This window comes from Arachis hypogaea, chromosome 12 (assembly GCF_003086295.3).
Source record: "Arachis hypogaea cultivar Tifrunner chromosome 12, arahy.Tifrunner.gnm2.J5K5, whole genome shotgun sequence".
In the NCBI taxonomy this organism is placed as follows: Eukaryota; Viridiplantae; Streptophyta; class Magnoliopsida; order Fabales; family Fabaceae; genus Arachis; species Arachis hypogaea.
In genome coordinates this window covers 88,849,605-88,869,222 of record NC_092047.1, presented here as the reverse complement: position 1 = coordinate 88,869,222, position 19,618 = coordinate 88,849,605, and the positions used below count along the sequence as shown (strand labels likewise).

Below are 19,618 nucleotides of genomic sequence, written 5' to 3'. Positions count from 1 at the left end.
CTCATAACTACCTTCCTAAAATACTCAACAAGTGATAAATATATGTTTGTAAAAAAAATAAAAGAAAGATAAAATGTTCAAGGCCAACCCTAATTTTGGTGAAAATAAGAAATGTTTCAAAAAATATTAAAAACTGAAAATAAAAGTAAAAAAAAAAAAGGCATGACAAATTGGTTACGCTCCAAACTCATCGAATTGCATCTCTGATCCCCAAATCATGCCATATATCTCTACCTGTACAGTCACTTGCCTCATTTCCAGCATTCCATCATTTCAAGTCTCATCCTTGTTCAGACAATCACGTAATGCACATTCTTCGAGGTACACAAATTAATGGAGGGAAATAAAGTTATCATTCCCACCAAAGGGAAAACCCCCACAGGAATTATCCAGAAAACTCACATCCTGAATTTCATCTATTACTCGAGAACACAGTTTATTTTACGGAGACCATATATGTTCGAAATATCATGGACATATATATTCGAAATTAACACCACCAACAATGTAAGTTTTATGGAACTATAATTATCCTCCTTTATAAATCACGCCAATGTCTTCCATTCTGCCTCGCGTCTACTATTTCACTAGTGTACAACTTGTGATTTAAACAGGTACATTTAAAGGTCGTGACATATCCAAAATAATCACCACATCAAAATTTTTAACTAGCTCCAACCAAAATACAGTTGTAATCCCATCGTCATGGTGCTAAATAATGTCTTAACAAAATATACTTTAGTACAAACTAAGCATAAACATTTGGCTATGCCCCACCAAAGCATTCATGTCCTTTAGGTAAATGTTAAAAAATAAAAACATAGCATGTGTCTCTCTTCACGCCTCTCTCTTCCAAACTTTACTGCCACAATTGGACGAATCCACAGGACATTTCAGGATTCGGATTCCACTGCCACTTTCACAGTCCCCTCCCCCTTCAAAACCCAAACCAAACATTCTGTAAGACCCGGTTAATTAACGGCTAATTAACCCATAAATGAGAATTTATTCTGGAAAGCCAAAAATGTTATTTTTATGACTTAATATGATAGAGGAGATTGAGACGAGAATTTCGGTACCAATTTTATGGGAATCGGACCAAGATTGGACCGAACGGGCCAAACCGGGCCAATCGGACCCAAAGTGGGCCCTTGGCCCAACATAACTAAACCAAAACCCTAGTTTTCAGCATTCTTTCTCCTCATTAAACATACACACATGCTGAAAATGGAGTGAGGGAGGAGAAAAACACTCTCTCAAGTTCTATCTCTTACTTGATCTTTAAACCACCATAACTTTTGATCTAGAGCTCCGATTGCCGCTCCGTTTGCGGCCACGCGTTTACCGCAGAGAGCTCTACAAAACCCATATAATTAATCTTGAGGTAAGCCATGTTTTACTGTTCGAAATTCCAGCCCTTGATTTCGAGTTTCATGCGCAAAAATGTTGAGATTTTGGGTTCTTTGATGTTATAGGACCCAACTCTCTTGAAGGAGAAGGTTAATCTTGTCTCCTTGGACCTTGGGTATGGTAAGATTCTCAACCCTGGTGTAATTTGTTGTTCTATGAGGTTTGGGTATTGAGATGTTGTGTATGGGTATGATGATTGTGGCTTAGGTTATGTATATGTGAATATTGGAGCTTGATTGGTGATTTTGAAAAGCTTGGAAGAGGGTTTTGTGTGATAAAATCTATTCTTGGAGGTGTTGATACCTTGAGAGCTTGTGGACAAGTGGTTTGGAAGTGCTCCGGTTGAGCTTGGGAAATCGGCTAAGGTATGGTTTCGGTTTCCCGTATCTAATATGTAATGTGGTAGGAAATACTTAGGCTAGAGGCCCTAAGATAGGCATTGAATTGTTAGTGTTGCTGAATGGTTGAGATATATGATGTGTTCATATATGTGATTATGAATATTGATGCCTTGATTGTGTGAAATATGAGAAATGCATGTTGTGATATATGCTTGATGGATGATTGAGGTTGAATTGGTGGGTGGTACCATGTTGATGGTAAGTATGATGTTGATTATGTATAATGATGGTTGATTGGAAATGGTATTATTAGAAATTGGGATGAGGAAGGATGTATGACATGATATTGTGTTTGTCATTTAGCCATTTGATTGAGAAGTATTAAAATGGTTGGATGGTGATTTTGGAAAATTTGGTAAAGGGTCAATGTGTGAGTTGAGGATGGCTTGTTGTTGATTTTGGTACATTTTGAATGATTTCAAAGAGAAGGGTTGAAATTGGCATGTTTGATTGATTTTGAAAAGAGTTGAGAGTGGTTTGTTTTGAAAATGGCACTTTGTGGTTTTGTATGAAAATGTGGTTTTTGGGCATACTTTGACGGGACATAACTTGGACTACGGATCTTTGTTTTCTGCCAAATCTATTTAGAAATGAAATTGGATCCGGGATGTCCATGCCGTTCGAAGAACGGGTGAAAAACGATTTAAAATGAGAACGTTATGTCCGTCGAAAGATTGGGGGTTGAATCTGTAAATTTTGCAGCTTTTAACTTAGAAAATTTTTAGCAGAATGACCCTCCGCGCGTAGGCGCACTTGGCGCGTACGCGCCGTTCTTCCAGGAAGCGCCATCCACGCGTGCGCGTGATGTGCGCAGGCGCGCCAAATGTGCTGCACCCAATGCCCAGCCATTTTCCTGAGAGTTGTGCCAAAGTTGTGCCAGTTTTGTGCCTGGGGCACAAGAGTACCCACGCGTACGCGTGGCTGACGCGTGCGCGTCGCTTGGCTATTTTTCAACCCGCGCGTCCGCGCGTATGACGCTTGCGCGTCGATGAGTTTTGTGGCCATCCGCGCGTGCGCGTGGAGTGCGCGTACGCGTGGCCCTACTTTCATCCCAAAGTTGATTTTTGAGTTTTAAAAGCCAAATTTCATACTTCTAAGCCTCCGATCTCACCACTTATGTCTTAAATCATTATGATATGCCTAGCATGAGAAAAAGGGCTAGTGAATGTGGTAACTTGCGAGTGAAGCAAGGGAAAAATGAATGATCATTGAGGATCAAAGATGATTATGTGAGATACGGAGGATGGCGGTGGAAGTGCTTGTTATGCCATGGGCCGAAGGGCCATAATTGTTAATGAATTGGCTGGTTATGGATTTAACCGTGAGCTGGATGGCTGGATTATGCCGTGTGATGGCGGAGCCATGTTTATGGCTAAGTATAAATGCATATATGCTGTTGAATGAATTGTGAATGTTTGCACTTCCACCATCGGAGATGAGGGTTTCCCTGGGTAGTAGCAGTGGCTAGCCACCACGTGCTCCAGGTTGAGACTCAAAGCTCTGTTAACCCTATGTCGTAAGTGTGGCCGGGCACTGTGAAAGGCCCAGATGAGCTCGCCCCCATAAATATTCACCAGTGATGGTGATGGATAAATATTCACCAGTGAGGGTGATGGATATGGATCATGATTATGATCAAGTTTATGATGAGTATAACTCGAGTTGGGGATGCACGACAGAGGGATAGTCCAATGGTTAGCTACCAGGACTTGTCGGGTTGGCTCTATAACCGACAGATGATATCATCAGCCACTAGGGACAGGCATGCATTATAAGCATACTACATGAATTATTTGAGATTGCCTATTTGACTGCATATTACTTGCTAATTGTCTAAATGCCCTATTTGTTCCTATTTGTAAATTTCTTGTCTGATATAACTGTGTTTGCTATATTATACTCCTGCTGGTAATTGGGAGGTCTGAAGGAATTGGAAAGGGAAGTATTAGTTAGACTGAAGAATCTTTAGTCAGTTGCCACTTACGGTTTAGCTTGTTTATAAGCTTTGATATTATCTGGAGGAAGTTCTAGGATTGCCTTCGGCCTTCCTCTATTATTATGTATTATATATGTGGAAGCTGTTACCGTACTGGGGACCTCTGGTTCTCACCCATGCGGATTTTGTGGTTTTCAGATGCAGGACGCGAGGCTTCTCGTTGAGGCATGCTGGAGACTTCTGGATTAGCGAAGATCTTTATTCTCGGGGCTCTGTTCTGGTTTATATATCTTGTTTAGATACTTTTATCTCCATTAAATAATACAAACTGTGATGACTCCTCTTATAGGAGGTTTTGGAGAATAGATTTCTGTATTTGTGTCCCTTTGGGTTTCCTTTGGGGTTTTCCTTATTTTATCATATGTATATATTGCTATGCTCGGACCGGTTATCTTCGCAGCCGGATTTTGAGTCTTAATATTCCCGTTTTTGACACTCTTTATATATATGATCTTGCGTTAGCTTATCCTTTGCTCGTTACGTTATCGATCGGAGTGTTGCGCGTTCGAGCTACGGTTTTTGTTTACCCCTTTTTCTACAAAGGCTCCTAGTTATAATCAATTATTCATACTACTATACGTACTAAATTTTTGTTTTAGAGGTCATAATACCTTGCCATCTCTGAATTATGACTTAAGCATAAGACTCTGTATGGTAGGGTGTTACATTATGGTATCAGAGCAGTTCGTTCCTGTAGAGCCTGAGGAATGGACTGACTATGCTTCTGTGCATTCTCTGTATGCGTGTTATGTGCTGTTAGTATATCTACTTGATATAGTTGGCATAAACGTTCATGAGCATGCATTTGGGACTTTGAAGCACTAAACTTCCGATATTGAGACTGATCAACTTAATATCGATTGTTTGGTGTGTATAGGAACCAGATGGCGCCTCGTGGACGCGGTAGAGGTCGTGAGAGAGGTCGTAATAATACTCGTGCGCCGGAGACTAACCCTAATGACCCAGTGAACTTTATGACTGCGTTGGAGAACATGACTACTGCTATGCAAGCCACTACTGAGCTTCTTGGCCAACAGATGAACAACCATGGTAATGATGGAGGTGGAGTTCAGGGCCCGATGACACTGGAAAACTTTTTCAAGGTTAATCCCCCGAAGTTCAAGGGAACTACTAGCCCGACTGAAGCCGATACATGGTTTCAGGCCATGGAACGAGCACTACTAGCACAGGTGGTGCCTGAAGGACAGCGTGTTGAGTTTGCTACCTATTTGCTCACTGGTGAAGCGTCGCATTGGTGGCAAGGAATCTGACGCCTCCTGCAGCAGGGTGATGATTATATCACCTGGGATGTCTTCCAAGAGGAGTTCTATAAGAAGTACTTTCCGACTTCTGCTAGGACGGCCAAGGAGCTTGAATTGTTGCAGCTGAAGCAGGGTACAATGTCCGTATGAGTATACTGATAAGTTTGAGGAGTTGTTCAGATTCTCTCGTATGTGTCAAGGGACTCTGGTGGAATATGAGGAATGGAAGTATGTTAAGTACGAAGGAGGACTCCGGAGCGATATTTTCGGTTCGGTGGGGCCAATGGAGATTAGGACTTTCTCCGAGTTGGTGAACAAGTGTAGGGTTGCTGAAGAGTGTGTGAAGAGGGCAGCCACTGAGAAAGGGAGTCACAAAGGATTATTTCCGCAAAATCGAGGGAAGAGCTTTGCACCTAGAGGTCCGCCCTTCAAGAGGGGAGGTTCTTTTAGGAGGCCCAACAACAACTCCCAAGGGAAAAGGTTTGGGAAGCAGCCTCAGAATGATCAAGCTTGTACTAGGTGTGGAAGTTACCATCCGGGTGTACCATGCAAGGCCGGATGGGGTTTGTGCTACAATTGTGGAAAGGCGGGGCATAAAGCCGCAAGTTGTCCGGAGAAGCAAAAGCAAGGTGCTGGAAAAGCACAACAGACTGGTCGGGTGTTCACCACCCCAGCTGTGGGTACAGAAGGATCTAAGACACTCATTCAAGGTAACTGTGAAATGGCTGGTCAAACTTTAAATGCTTTATTTGATTCGGGAGCATCGCATTCATTCATTGCATTCGAGAAAGCCCATGAGTTAGGATTGAAGATCGTAACCTTAGGTTATGACCTAAAAATATATAATGCTACCCATGAAGCCATGGTAACTAGGCTAGGATGCCCGAAAGTTTCGTTTAGGTTCAAGCAGCGTGATTTTGTCCATAATTTAATCTGCTTACTGATGATCGGTCTTGATCTTATCTTGGGATTGGACTGGTTATCTGAGAACCATGTCCTGCTTGATTGTTCTACAAAGTCAGTGTACTTTATGCTGGAAGATACAGAAGGGCCGGTCGTGGTGAATAATTATTACTTAAATTCGATGATGGTGAACTGTTCTGGAATCGAATGTCAGGATATCCTGTTGTTAACCGCTGGTGTTTTGGGTGATGATCAAAGGTTGGATCAGATTCCGGTAGTGTGTGAGTTTCTGGAAGTGTTTCCCGATGATATTAAGGAATTTCCACCTAACCGAGAGGTCGAGTTTGCTATTGAGTTGGTGCCTGGGGCGGGACCAATCTCAAGTGCTCCTTATAGAATGTCACCGTTAGAGATGGCCGAGCTAAAGTCTCAGTTAGAGGAATTGTTGGGTAAGAACTTTATCCGACCAAGTGTTTCCCCGTGGGGTGCTCCAGTGTTACTGGTAAAGAAGAAAGATGGAAGTATGCGGCTCTGTCTGGATTACAGGCAGCTGAACAAGGTCACCATAAAGAATAAGTACCCATTGCCGAGGATTGATGATCTCATGGATCAATTACAAGGAGCTGGGGTTTTCTCTAAGATCGATTTGCGATCCGGTTATCACCAGATAAGGGTGAGGGGTGAGGATATCCCTAAGACCGCTTTCAGGACTCGTTATGGTCATTACGAGTACACTGTAATGTCTTTTGGGTTGACGAACGCTCCTGCAGTGTTTATGGATTACATGAATAGAGTGTTCCGTCAGTTTCTGGATAAATTCGTTGTTGTCTTCATTGACGACATACTGATTTACTCCAAAACTGAAGAAGAGCATGCGGAACACTTGCGGACCGTGTTGCAGATTTTAAAGGAGAAGAAACTCTATGCGAAATTGTCTAAGTGTGAGTTTTGGAAGAGTGAGGTGAAGTTTTTGGGTCACGTGGTGAGTAAGAGGGGAATAGCTGTAGATCCAACTAAGGTGGAGGCTGTGATGGATTGGAGGCAACCAACCACAGTAATGGAGATAAGGAGTTTTCTGGGCTTAGCTGGCTATTACCGAAGGTTCATCAAAGGCTTTTCACAATTAGCTTTGCCGTTGACAAAGTTAACTCGCAAAGACACTCCGTTTGTTTGGACTCCTGAGTGCGAGGAGAGCTTTCAGGCATTGAAGAAAAAGTTGACCACTGTACCTGTGTTAGTGTTACCTGAGCCGAACGAACCATTTGAGGTGTACTGTGATGCCTCACTAAAGGGTCTAGGATGCGTGCTGATGCAGCATCATAATGTGGTGGCGTATGCCTCACGACAGTTGAGACCTCACGAAGTTAGTTACCCTACGCACGATTTGGAACTCGCTGCGGTCATGTTTGCCTTGAAGGTGTGGAGGCATTATCTCTATGGGGTTAAGTTCCAAGTCTTCTCCGATCACAAGAGCTTGAAATACCTCTTTGATCAGAAAGAGCTTAATATGAGGCAAAGGAGGTGGATGGAATTGTTGAAGGACTACGACTTTGAGTTAAATTACCATCCTGGAAAGGCGAATATAGTGGCGGATGCGTTAAGTCGGAAGTCGTTGTATGCGTCTTGGATGATGCTTCAAGAGGAGAAGTTGCTCAAGGGATTCGAAAGTCTAAAAATTGGTGCTCGAGAAGTATCTAGAACCTTGTGTTTGAGCCGATTAGAAATCTCGAGTGACTTTAAGTCCGAACTCCTAAAGGCTCATGAAAATGATGAAGCGTTATGGAAGGTGTTACCGGCTATCGAACAAGGAAAACAGTGGAGAGTGTCGGAAGAAAAAGATGGGTTATGGAGATTCAAGGGTAGGATCATTGTGCCGGATGTTGGTACTTTGAGGCAAGATATCTTAAAGGAGGCACACAAAAGCAGATTCTCCATTCACCCGGGAAGTACTAAGATGTACCATGATTTAAAGGCGATGTTTTGGTGGCCGGGTATGAAGAATGATGTGGCGGAATATGTTTTAAAGTGCTTAACTTGTCAAAAGATAAAGATTGAACATCAAAGACCTTCTGGGATGTTGCAACCTTTAGAGGTTCCGCAATGGAAATGGGAAAGTATTGCAATGGACTTTGTGTCAGGATTGCCAAGGACTAGGACTGGTTTTGATGGTATCTGGGTGATTGTGGACCGACTGACGAAGTCAGCTCACTTTTTGCCCATTCGGATGACTTACACCCTTGAGGAGCTAGCACGGTTATACATAAAGGAGATCGTGAGACTTCATGGTGTACCTGCTACTATAATCTCTGATAGAGATCCTCGTTTCACTTCGAGATTCTGGGGTGCATTTCAGAAAGCTTTTGGAACCCGATTAAGCTTGAGTACAGCATACCATCCTCAAACAGATGGTCAATCCGAGAGGACGATCCAAACCCTAGAGGATATGTTGAGAGCTTGTGTTTTGGACCAACCGGTGAGTTGGGATCGGTATATGCCGTTAGTGGAGTTTGCATACAATAATAGTTACCATGCGAGCATCGGAATGGCTCCGTATGAGGCATTGTATGGGAGGAAATGTCAATCTCCGCTATGTTGGTATGAAGCTGGAGAGAAAGGCTTGTTGGGGCTGGAGATGATAGCTGAGACCACTGAACAAGTCAAGAAAATCCGAGATAGGATGCTTACGGCGCAGAGTCGCCAAAAGAGTTACGCCGATCAGAGGCGGAAGCCCTTGGAATTTGAGGAAGGAGATCATGTTTTCCTGAAGGTTACTCCGACCACAGGAGTAGCTAAGGCGATTAAAGCGAAGAAGTTGAATCCTCGATACATTGGTCCATTTCAGATCCTGGAGAGGATTGGACCGGTGGCATATCGGATGGCTCTACCACCTCATCTTTCGAACTTACACGATGTGTTTCACGTGTCACAGCTTCGGAAGTACACCCCTGATGCTAGCCATGTGTTAGAACCCGAATCGGTTCAGTTAAGGGAAGATTTGACGCTTCCAGTGGCTCCAGTCAGAATTGATGATACTAGTATTAAACGATTGCGTGGAAAAGAGGTTTCATTAGTCAAAGTGGCTTGGAGTCGAGGCGGTGTTGAGGAACACACTTGGGAACTTGAGTCGGAGATGCGAACGGATTATCCGCACTTATTCTCAGGTAATTGCATTTGAATTTTGTGGGCAAAATTCCCAATTAGGTGGGTAGAATGTAAGACCCGGTTAATTAACGGCTAATTAATCCATAAATGAGAATTTATTCTAGAAAGCCAAAAATGTTATTTTTATGGCTTAATATGATAGGGGAGATTGAGACGAGAATTTCGGTACCAATTTTATGGGAATCGGACCAAGATTGGACCGAACGGGCCAAACCGGGCCAACCGGACCCAAAGTGGGCCCTTGGCCCAACATAACTAAACCAAAACCCTAGTTTTCAGCATTCTCTCTCCTCATTAAACACACACACGCGCTGAAAATGGAGTGAGGGAGGAGAAGAACACTCTCTCAAGTTCTATCTCTCACTTGATCTTCAAACCACCATAACTTTTGATCTAGAGCTCCGATTGCCGCTCCGTTTGCGGCTACGCGTTCACCGCGGAGAGCTCTACAAAACCCATACAATTAATCTTGAGGTAAGCTACTTTTTACTGTTCGAAATTCCAGCCCTTAATTTCGAGTTTCATGAGCAAAAATGTTGAGATTTTGGGTTCTTTGATGTTATAGGACCCAACTTTCTTGAAGGAGAAGGTTAATCTTGTCTCCTTGGACCTTGAGTGTGGTAAGATTCTCAACCCTAGTGTAATTTGTTGTTCTATGAGGTTTGGGTATTGAGATGTTGTGTATGGGTATGATGATTGTGGCTTAGGTTGTGTATATGTGAATATTGGAGCTTGATTGGTGATTTTGAAAAGCTTGGAAGAGGGTTTTGTGTGATAAAATCTATTCTTGGAGGTGTTGATACCTTGAGAGCTTGTGGACAAGTGGTTTGGAAGTGCTCCGGTTGAGCTTGGGAAATCGGCTAAGGTATGGTTTCGGTTTTCCGTATCTAATATGTAATGTGGTAGGAAATACTTAGGCTAGAGGCCCTAAGATAGGCATTGAATTGTTGGTGTTGTTGAATGGTTGAGATATATGATGTGTTCATATATGTGATTATGAATATTGATGCCTAGATTGTGTGAAATATGAGAAATGCATGTTGTGATATATGCTTGATAGATGATTGAGGTTGAATTGGTGGGTGGTACCATGTTGATGGTGAGTATGATGTTGATTATGTATAATGATGGTTGATTGGAAATGGTATTATTGGAAATTGGGATGAGGAAGGATGTATGACATGATATTGTGTTTGTCCTTTAGCCATTTGATTGAGAAGTATTAAAATGGTTGGATGGTGATTTTGGGAAATTTGGTAAAAGGTCAATGTGTGAGTTGAGGATGCCTTGTTGTTGATTTTGGTACATTTTGAATGATTTCAAAGAGAAGGGTTGAAATTGGCATGTTTGATTGATTTTGAAAAGAGTTGAAAGTGGCTTGTTTTGAAAATGGCACTTTGTGGTTTTGTATGAGAATGTGGTTTTTGGGCATATTTTGACAGGACATAACTTGGACTACGGATCTCTGTTTTCCGCCAAATCTGTTTAGAAATGAAATTGGATCCGGGATGTCCATGCCGTTTGAAGAACGGGTGAAAAACGATTTAAAATGAGAATGTTATGTCCGTCGGAAGATTGGGGGTTGAATCTGTAAATTCTGCAGCTTTTAACTTAGAAAATTTTTAGCAGAATGACCCTCCGCGTGTAGGCACACTTGGCGCGTACGCGCCGTTCTTCCAGGAAGCGCCATCCATGCGTGCGCGTGATGTGCGCGGGAGCGCCGAATGTGATGCACCCAATGCCCAGCCATTTTCCCGAGAGTTGTGCCAAAGTTGTGCCAGTTTTGTGCCTGGGGTGCAAGAGTACCCACGCATACGCGTGGCTGACGCGTGCGCGTCGCTTGGCTATTTTTCAACCCGCGCGTCCGCGCGTATGACGCTTGCGCGTCGATGAGTTTTGTGGCCATCCGCGCGTGCGCGTGGAGTGCGCGTACGCGTGGCCCTGTTTTCATCCCAAAGTTGATTTTTGAGTTTTAAAAGCCAAATTTCATACTTCTAAGCCTCCGATCTGACCACTTATATCTTAAATCATTATGATATGCCTAGCATGAGAAAAAGGGCTAGTGAATGTGGTAACTTGCGAGTGAAGCAAGGGAAAAATGAATGATCATTGAGGATCAAAGATGATTATGTGAGATGCGGAGGATGGCGGTGGAATTGCTTGTTATGCCATGGGCCGAAGGGCCATAATTGTTAATGAATTGGCTGGTTATGGATTTAACCGTGAGTCGAATGGCTGGATTATGCCGTGTGATGGTGGAGCCATGTTTATGGCTAAGTATAAATGCATATATGCTGTTGAATGAATTGTGAATGTTTGCACTTCCACCATCGGAGATGAGGGTTTTCCTGGGTAGTAGCAGTGGCTAGCTACCACGTGCTCCAGGTTGAGACTCGAAGCTCTGTTAACCCTATGTCGTAAGTGTGGCCGGGCACTGTGAAAGGCCCAGATGAGCTCGCCCCCATAAATATTCACCAGTGATGGTGATGGATAAATATTCACCAGTGAGGGTGATGGATATGGATCATGATTATGATCAAGTTTATGATGAGTATAACTCGAGTTGGGGATGCACGACAGAGGGACAGTCCAATGGTTAGCTACCAGGACTTGTCGGGTTGGCTCTATAACTGACAGATGATATCATCAGCCACTAGGGACAGGCATGCATCATAAGCATACTACATGAATTGTTTGAGATTGCCTATTTGACTGCATATTACTTGCTAATTGTCTAAATGCCCTATCTGTTCCTATTTGTAAATTTCTTGTCTGATATAACTGTGTTTGCTATATTATACTCCTGCTGGTGATTGGGAGGTCTGAAGGAATTGGAAAGGGAAGTATTAGTTAGACTGAAGAATCTTTAGTCAGTTGCCACTTACGGTTTAGCTTGTTTATAAGCTTTGATATTATCTGGAGGAAGTTCTAGGATTGCCTTCGGCTTTCCTCTATTATTATGTATTATATATGTGGAAGCTGTTACCGTACTGGGGACCTCTGGTTCTCACCCATGCGGATTTTGTGGTTTTCAGATGCAGGACGCGAGGCTTCTCGTTGAGGCATGCTGGAGACTTCTGGATTAGCGAAGATCTTTATTCTCGGGGCTCTGTTCTGGTTTATATATCTTGTTTAGATACTTTTATCTCCATTAAATAATACAAACTGTGATGACTCCTCTTATAGGAGGTTTTGGAGAATAGATTTCTGTATTTTAGTCCCTTTGGGTTTCCTTTGGGGTTTTCCTTATTTTATCATATGTATATATTGCTATGCTTGGACCGGTTATCTTCGCAGTCGGATTTTGAGTTTTGATATTCCCGTTTTTGACACTCTTTATATATATGATCTTGCGTTAACTTATCCTTTGCTCGTTACGTTATCGATCGGAGTGTTGCGCGTTCGAGCTACGGTTTTTGTTTACCCCTTTTTCTACAAAGGCTCCTAGTTATAATCAATTATTCATACTACTATACATACTAAATTTTTGTTTTAGAGATCGTAATACCTTGCCATCTCTGAATTATGACTTAAGCATAAGACTCTGTATGGTAGGGTGCTACACATTCCAACTATTCAATTACCATTTTGACCACAATTACATTGACAACTTCATGCCTATAAAACCCCTTCTTCATTCACTTCAAACTGCTCCTTCCACAACCAACAATATTCATGGGTACTAGAGACACCCCTGACTACTACTGTGTCTTCGACGGATGGGTTCCATGGATATATACTTCCCTATCTGAACTTCACGAGCAGATAAATGAGTATGAGGATTGTTGCTGGAAAAAATACACCACGTTGCCTAAAGCCGAGCAAGCCTGGCTTTCATACTTTGGCACTGGAGACCTACAAGAAGGCAAAAGACGCATCATGAACGGCGAAGCACCCGATGCCATTGAGATGGATGACTTCCGGGAGAAGCAAAAGATTGCCCTCAAATAGCCTTTCATACAAGGTTTCACTAACTTCATCATATGTTGCCAAAGAAATCGTAGCTTAAGTTCTCATCCTACAACCACCTCCCTGACTGTATCCCCCATTTTTTCTTGTTACTGTGTCCTAACAAAGTCCACCATCCGTAGGCCATCAGTTAGTCCCAAAGACACCGCCTACGCCTCCATTGCTTAACCCAAGCATGAGGGCTTATCTGGACAATGCCTGTGACAACCTGCACGTTCCAGGTCCCATTTATAGGATCCTCGTCCAAAGGGTCCCTGATGGTCAGACTTGCTATCGCCATCTTGTCTCCGTGATGCCACCTTCATCATCTGAAGCCTTAGGGGTTGTCGACCATATAGCCTTCGATCATACTCTTTCTCTCAAGGACGCGACACGGGACACGGCTATGCATCCGGGAGCTCTATAAGACCAACGACACTTACATCCACGATTACAACTACAACCTGGCAGAGAGGTGGAAACAGAAATGCACCCTCGAGGCCCGACTCAAGGATGTCACAGAGTCCAATGATGCCTTGCAAGAGAGGCTCTTCACCTTGGACATGCTTTTCTATGCCAGACATGGGGCTACAACTTCAAACGGCAGCGTTGGAGGAGCAAGCACCTAGTCGACTAAGAACCCTTCATGGCTACTATCTTGTGCCTCGGTCAGCTGAAAAGTTGCTACGTACCAACCATCATGACTCAACTATCTATCTTCTGTCTTTCCTCCTTCTTATGTTGAGGTATCATCATCTGTTAATGTAGATTACATCTCTCTGCAACCCAACCCTTCTTTACAACCTTATGCTTGTACTCTCTAAATACTTGCTTCATGGGAACTTATAAGTATGCATGCTTTCCATCGTTACTTACTTGAACGTGTTTTTTAACATTCATATTCTCCTTTATAACATGATTCCACCGCTACTCGCTTTTAACCCCAACTGAATCACGTTATGCACACCACGTATAGTTCAGTCGGCACCAAAGTAAACAATATAGACTCACCTTCAACTTTCCGCTTTTATGATGGCCCAACCATACCAACCAACCCAATCAACTGATCCGTATTAAAAATTTATTACATCAACTACACACACAATACAATAAACAAATTCTCAGTAGACCTTCTATATAAAAAAATATTAACTAATAGATGTCCACTCCTCCACTTGCTACACATTTACCTTGTGATTGTGTTGTTAAAAAACTTAACTCCTTAGAGATTGCAACCGTAATATTCTCAAAATTTTTTATTCAAATTCATTTTTTCTTTCTTTTTCAAATTATTATAAATATAAAAAACATTTAACACACGTCGATTTTTTTTTAATCTTGGATATCAACAACTAATTCAATCAGTGCAACCTCAACAAACTTTTGGCACACTCTCAGCGACCTTAACTTGAAATTAACGCACAAAAAATTAAAATTCATAAATGAACTTAATAACATTCATTAATTATACTTTACATAACTATATTAAGGGCCAGTTTGGCTAAACTTCTTAAATAAGTTCTTTTGAAAAATGAGCTTAAAATATAAGGACTTTTATTAATATTAACTTTTAAATAAGTTATTTTGAGTTTGGAAAGTTATTATGGAAGTCATTGTTTTAAAGTTGTGCATTAAATAAGAGTGATAAAATAGCTTTTGAAAATAGGAGAAGTCACATTTTTTAACTTCTTCAAAAGCTCTTAAATAACTTTTTAAAAAGTTAAAAGTTTATCTAAAAATTTGTACCAAACACATTAATGTAACTTTCTATAAGTCAAAAGTTGAAAAAAAGTAACTTTTTGGTGTTTCCCAAACGGGCCCTAACAAAAAAATTATTGTCGCAAAAAATAATTCATGCCCATCATGGATTTTAATAATTTTCTCATCATCACGTATTAATAAATTTTTTCCTAATACATAATTAAATTTAAATTACTAAAAATAATATTTTTAAATTTTTTAACACTATTTACATATATGTGGTCAATTGTTCGAAACGGAGTTAATTACTTGTTTAGTCCTCACACAACTAAAGCTGTGTTGGCTTTCTTTTTATGTGTAGCTGTTTTTTTTTTCCTAAACGCTAAACTAATTTTACGTTCTCAACGTAACTTTACAAGAAGTTAAAAGTTGTAGCTTCTGCTTTCAGATAATCGCGTTAGAATTGACTTTATTTTTTTTTAATTTATCTTATCCTTTAGTTCCTTCTATGTAGCCTCTTTAGTACTAAAATCTTTTAAATATATAATTATATCATCTTCAAATTTTTATTTTTTGTTTTATATAAAAAAAAAATTATTTTTGCTCTGGTTCTGGTAAAATTTATTAGTATAATTCTTGTATACTAGTTTATTATTATAATTTTTTAATAATATAAATTTATTAATCTCCTTAAAAAAATAAAATAAATACAAAATTAATAATAACTAACAATAAAATTATAAATAATTATAACTTTTAGTTTAAAATAGTATCAAATACAAGAATTTTGAGAATACTAAAAAAATTTTGATTAATATAACTTATTAAAGTATACTTTTCTATAGTTTTCATATACTATTTTTGTTTTTCATATGAAGTATATTTTCTGATTTTTTATATATTATTTTTTATTTAATTATTAATCATTAATTTTTAATATTATACATTTATAAAATTTATTTAAATATTCATCTTAAACTAATAAATTAGTGTAAAATAGTTATTAAATTCATGTCTTCTGAGTCAATTTTCACTTAAAAATGATTTTGAAAAATATCAACTAAACGACGATTATTTTATTACAATTCATTTTGATATAAAATTGTCAAACATAAATCACGTTAATACCAACGCATTTATAACCAAAATCAATTTTACAAAATAAAATTTAATACAAACTTTAATCTAAACACACACTACGTCGTTGGCATAATACATAACTAGAACACATTATCGATAAAACTACACCAAACACTAAATCCACTAAATTTCCATTTTAGACCCTGAACTTACACAACGAAAAATATTCACAATGAAAATTTTTTCCTCAGATATTTTTCAAATTATTTTTTATTTAAATATTTTAATTACTTACTTACATAATTTGAACAAAAAATTTCCTCCGTACTATCAACTAATAATCGTTGAACTTATTCACCTATTTTACGCCTGTAAATATTCAACAATTCTCATTCTTACCTACTGCCTAACCTTTTTTATTTTTTTGGGAATCCTTACATTCCTTCCAAACCAATAGATACTAAAAACTCCACTTACAAATGAATAACAAAATTTAAAGGATTTTCCCAACTCATTTTATCGTCTTTGGTCCATAAGTGATACCCATTGAATCATAGTCTAATTCTTCGCGCTCAAACCTTAAACGGGCCACACATATTTTCATGCAGCCCACAACCATTTTGGCTCGGCTAAAGTGCAATTGCACTTCCGCAGCAAATTCTGACTCCATATACATAGCCTTCTTTAAAATTGGACAAAATCGACAATTACTCCAAATATGCACAGCATAACTTCTACACCAGTTGCTATCCCATCCAACACTCTATTCATGGGATTTACACACAAGAAAATGTCTCATCAATCCCTGTCCTTCTAATATTTTACATTATATCTATACCGACATAGCAATGGGAACACTGCTGTTCCGCAAAAATACATTGCTACACCTGAACACCTTTCTATAAAATATGTCCGAATCGATTGCACCTCCATCTTTTTCAGTTTATTTGTCATTCACTTCTAATTTTGAGTAAATATCTATCCCGATTTCTGATAATTTTTTTAAAAGATTATAAGGTCTTCAAAAAAAAATATTTATTTTATTTTTTGATAATTAATTTTGTGAGACTAATTAATCTATCTATCGATGATCTCTATTCAAAATATACTTATGTGACTCGTTAATCACTAATATATCCTCTATTTAATTTTTATAAGTGAAAATAATTTAAAAATCACTGATATTTCTTAGTTTTATACAATAAATTTATTCTATATATATCAAAAAATAAAAAAATTAAATTTATCCCTAAAAGATAAAGAGACTCCTAACAAAAAATGATTTGTCAATCCTAGTTGACTCTTAATGCATAAATCAACAGTTTAAGATGTTATGTAGGCTTATTCTATTAATACACAGAGAAAATATTAACAGAGGAACTAATCAGCCTCACAAAAATAAAGTTCAAAGACCGAAAAAGGATTTATTTTGTTGACAATCTTGTTGTCTTTTAAAGTAATTGTCAGGATTGTTTAGAATTGTTTCTCTTTAATTTTTTTATATAAATTTAACCAGTGGGGTGTGATGGAAGGCACTAATCGGTCTGATGGGACAACACTGCGTGCAAGGGGTTCAGGTTCTGGAAAAGACACGTATTGCGGCAAAAGGTCAGATGAAAAAAGAGGAGGCTCTTGCTGGAGGGCATGTGATGAATGTCACACGTCGCAACTCGAAGCAAGGACCTGAGTTTGTTAACGCCAATGACATTATAGCACGCCCTTTGTACTGTAAGAAAACGGAGATTCAAACGACGACAATCATAAAAATGATTAAAAGCAATTCACCCTAAGTTTGGAGACATGTACTGATTGCAAAGAAGTCACTCCCTAAGAAAAGTTGCACATCCGAAAAAGTCAAAACTTTGAAGGTCAGTTTGTTGTCACGCATTTTTTTTGTAGACCTATGCATTTATTCTTTCATAAGAGGTGTACACGATCATTTTTTCGTTGAACATGGATTAGAGGAAGCTGGACTTCAAAGAGAATGCTGAAGCTGACCTTGATATCCTGTATGATTTCAAGTAGCGTAAACATGTATCTCCCTTTCTATACTACTCGCACAAGTCCTCCGAGATGACTGCTGAGGAGACTCCCAAGATAAAGTTATTATATAATAAGTTTATATTTATTATTTACTAGAAATTTATTTTTGAATTTATATTATTTTTATTGTTAGAATTTTGATTCTTATAAGAAATCTTCTATGCATGACATTATGCATGTCATGTGTAAATTTATTAGAAATGTGAGTTTTTTTTTTTTTTTATTGTGCACATGATGTATATATCATAGTGTCTGGACCTTGCTTTTTGGACGCCAGCAAGAATGTAATTTGTCAGGGGAGAACTGGTTGTCGCAGCAGATATATTTGGGATGGAGTTGGACATGAGGTAAGCATGTTGTGACCCGGGAATTTTCGATGGGTTGATTAATCATGCTTAAACTTATTAATATAGTTATCATCAGTATCATCAATGTGATTATATTAGTTATTATTCTTACTCTTGCTTTATTATAACCTTCATCATTCTTATCATTTCATTTATCTTCTTTGCTAGTGTTATAAATATAAAGGTTTTACTTATTAATTATGAGTGTGGATATTGTTATCATTATAGATTTGATGACTTCTTCATGGCTGATTAATGATGCGTACAACCTTTTACCTAAAAATGTTGTTTACTATTGAATAATTGACATGTGCTAGTAAGGTTTTGGTTCCTAATGAGCATTGTTGTGGTACGAGGGAGGCACTTTGGACGCTCCGCCTTGAAAAAGAACTTGTCAACGATGTATGTTTAAATCCTTTCATACTTGTGTCGAAATTATTTATGTTCTATTTTTTCGGAGAGTCCAATTTAACTGGAAAAAGTTTTATGCACAAACAGGTATTGAACGTGGTAGCTGGGATGTTGACTGATCAACGACCTGACCACAGGAGGTGGTGACTCCCAACTACGTTCAGCGCGAGTTTGTTTTTCACTTAATTGAGGGTGTGTTTAGGAATTTGTTGGAAGGGAAGAAGCACGTTTAGATTTATTGAAAGTTTCAATTTTTGGTTTGGCAAATTTTTTTTATGAATGCAGAAGTGATTTTGCTTTTAAGACCACGTTTACAAGAAGCAACTATTTTTAACTTCTGCGTTTTCTTAACGAACTTTTAGTCTTGGATACTAAACATTTATTTACCTATTACTAACTTTATCTTTGTGTATATTATTGTATTATTTATAGAATTCTTGTTATTTCTATTTATATGAGCTCTATTTTTTTATTATTTATTATTTTTTTCAACTGTTTGTTTGATATTATACATTTTTATAATTGTGATTTTTATGTATTATGTTTGTTATTACCTTTTTATAATATGATTTATTGATTCTATTAGGTAAAATAAATTAAACAAAAAATTAACTGTAAATAATAATAATAGTAAAATATTATAGCATACTAAAAAAATACTAAAAATACTAAAAATATACTATATAAAAAGATCATCAAGAATTTCAAATTTGTTTCAATCACTATAAATTAAATATTTAATTTTTTTTATTATTTGTAGTACTTTCTTTTATAATTGTAATTCTCGTATGCTATGTTTTAGTGTAATTTTTTGTAATATAAATTATGATTCCATTAAAAAAGATAAATCAAATAAAAAATTAATTTTAGATAATAATAAAATCATAAACGTTGGATTCCAAATTAATATTAGGAATAAGATTATTGAGAATAATAGAATAAGAGTACCATGTA

General features: G+C 38.5%; 1 protein-coding gene and 1 long non-coding RNA gene across 4 annotated transcripts in view; one reads left to right on the top strand and one right to left on the bottom strand.

Moving 5' to 3' along the window:
* LOC112727676 (uncharacterized) overlaps window positions 1–19,618 on the bottom strand; it is a 31,943-nt gene that overhangs the window by 8,899 nt on the left and 3,426 nt on the right. The gene's annotated exons all lie outside the window — the stretch shown is intronic.
* On the top strand, window positions 17,261–19,275 carry LOC140177059 (uncharacterized). 2 transcript variants are annotated; one of them, XR_011868705.1, is made up of 3 exons: window positions 17,261–17,965; window positions 18,156–18,655; window positions 18,752–19,275. It is a non-coding gene; the product is annotated as an uncharacterized lncRNA (long non-coding RNA). The 2 variants fall into 2 exon arrangements; XR_011868706.1 differs by having other exon boundaries at window positions 17,261–18,253; window positions 18,571–18,655; window positions 18,752–19,274.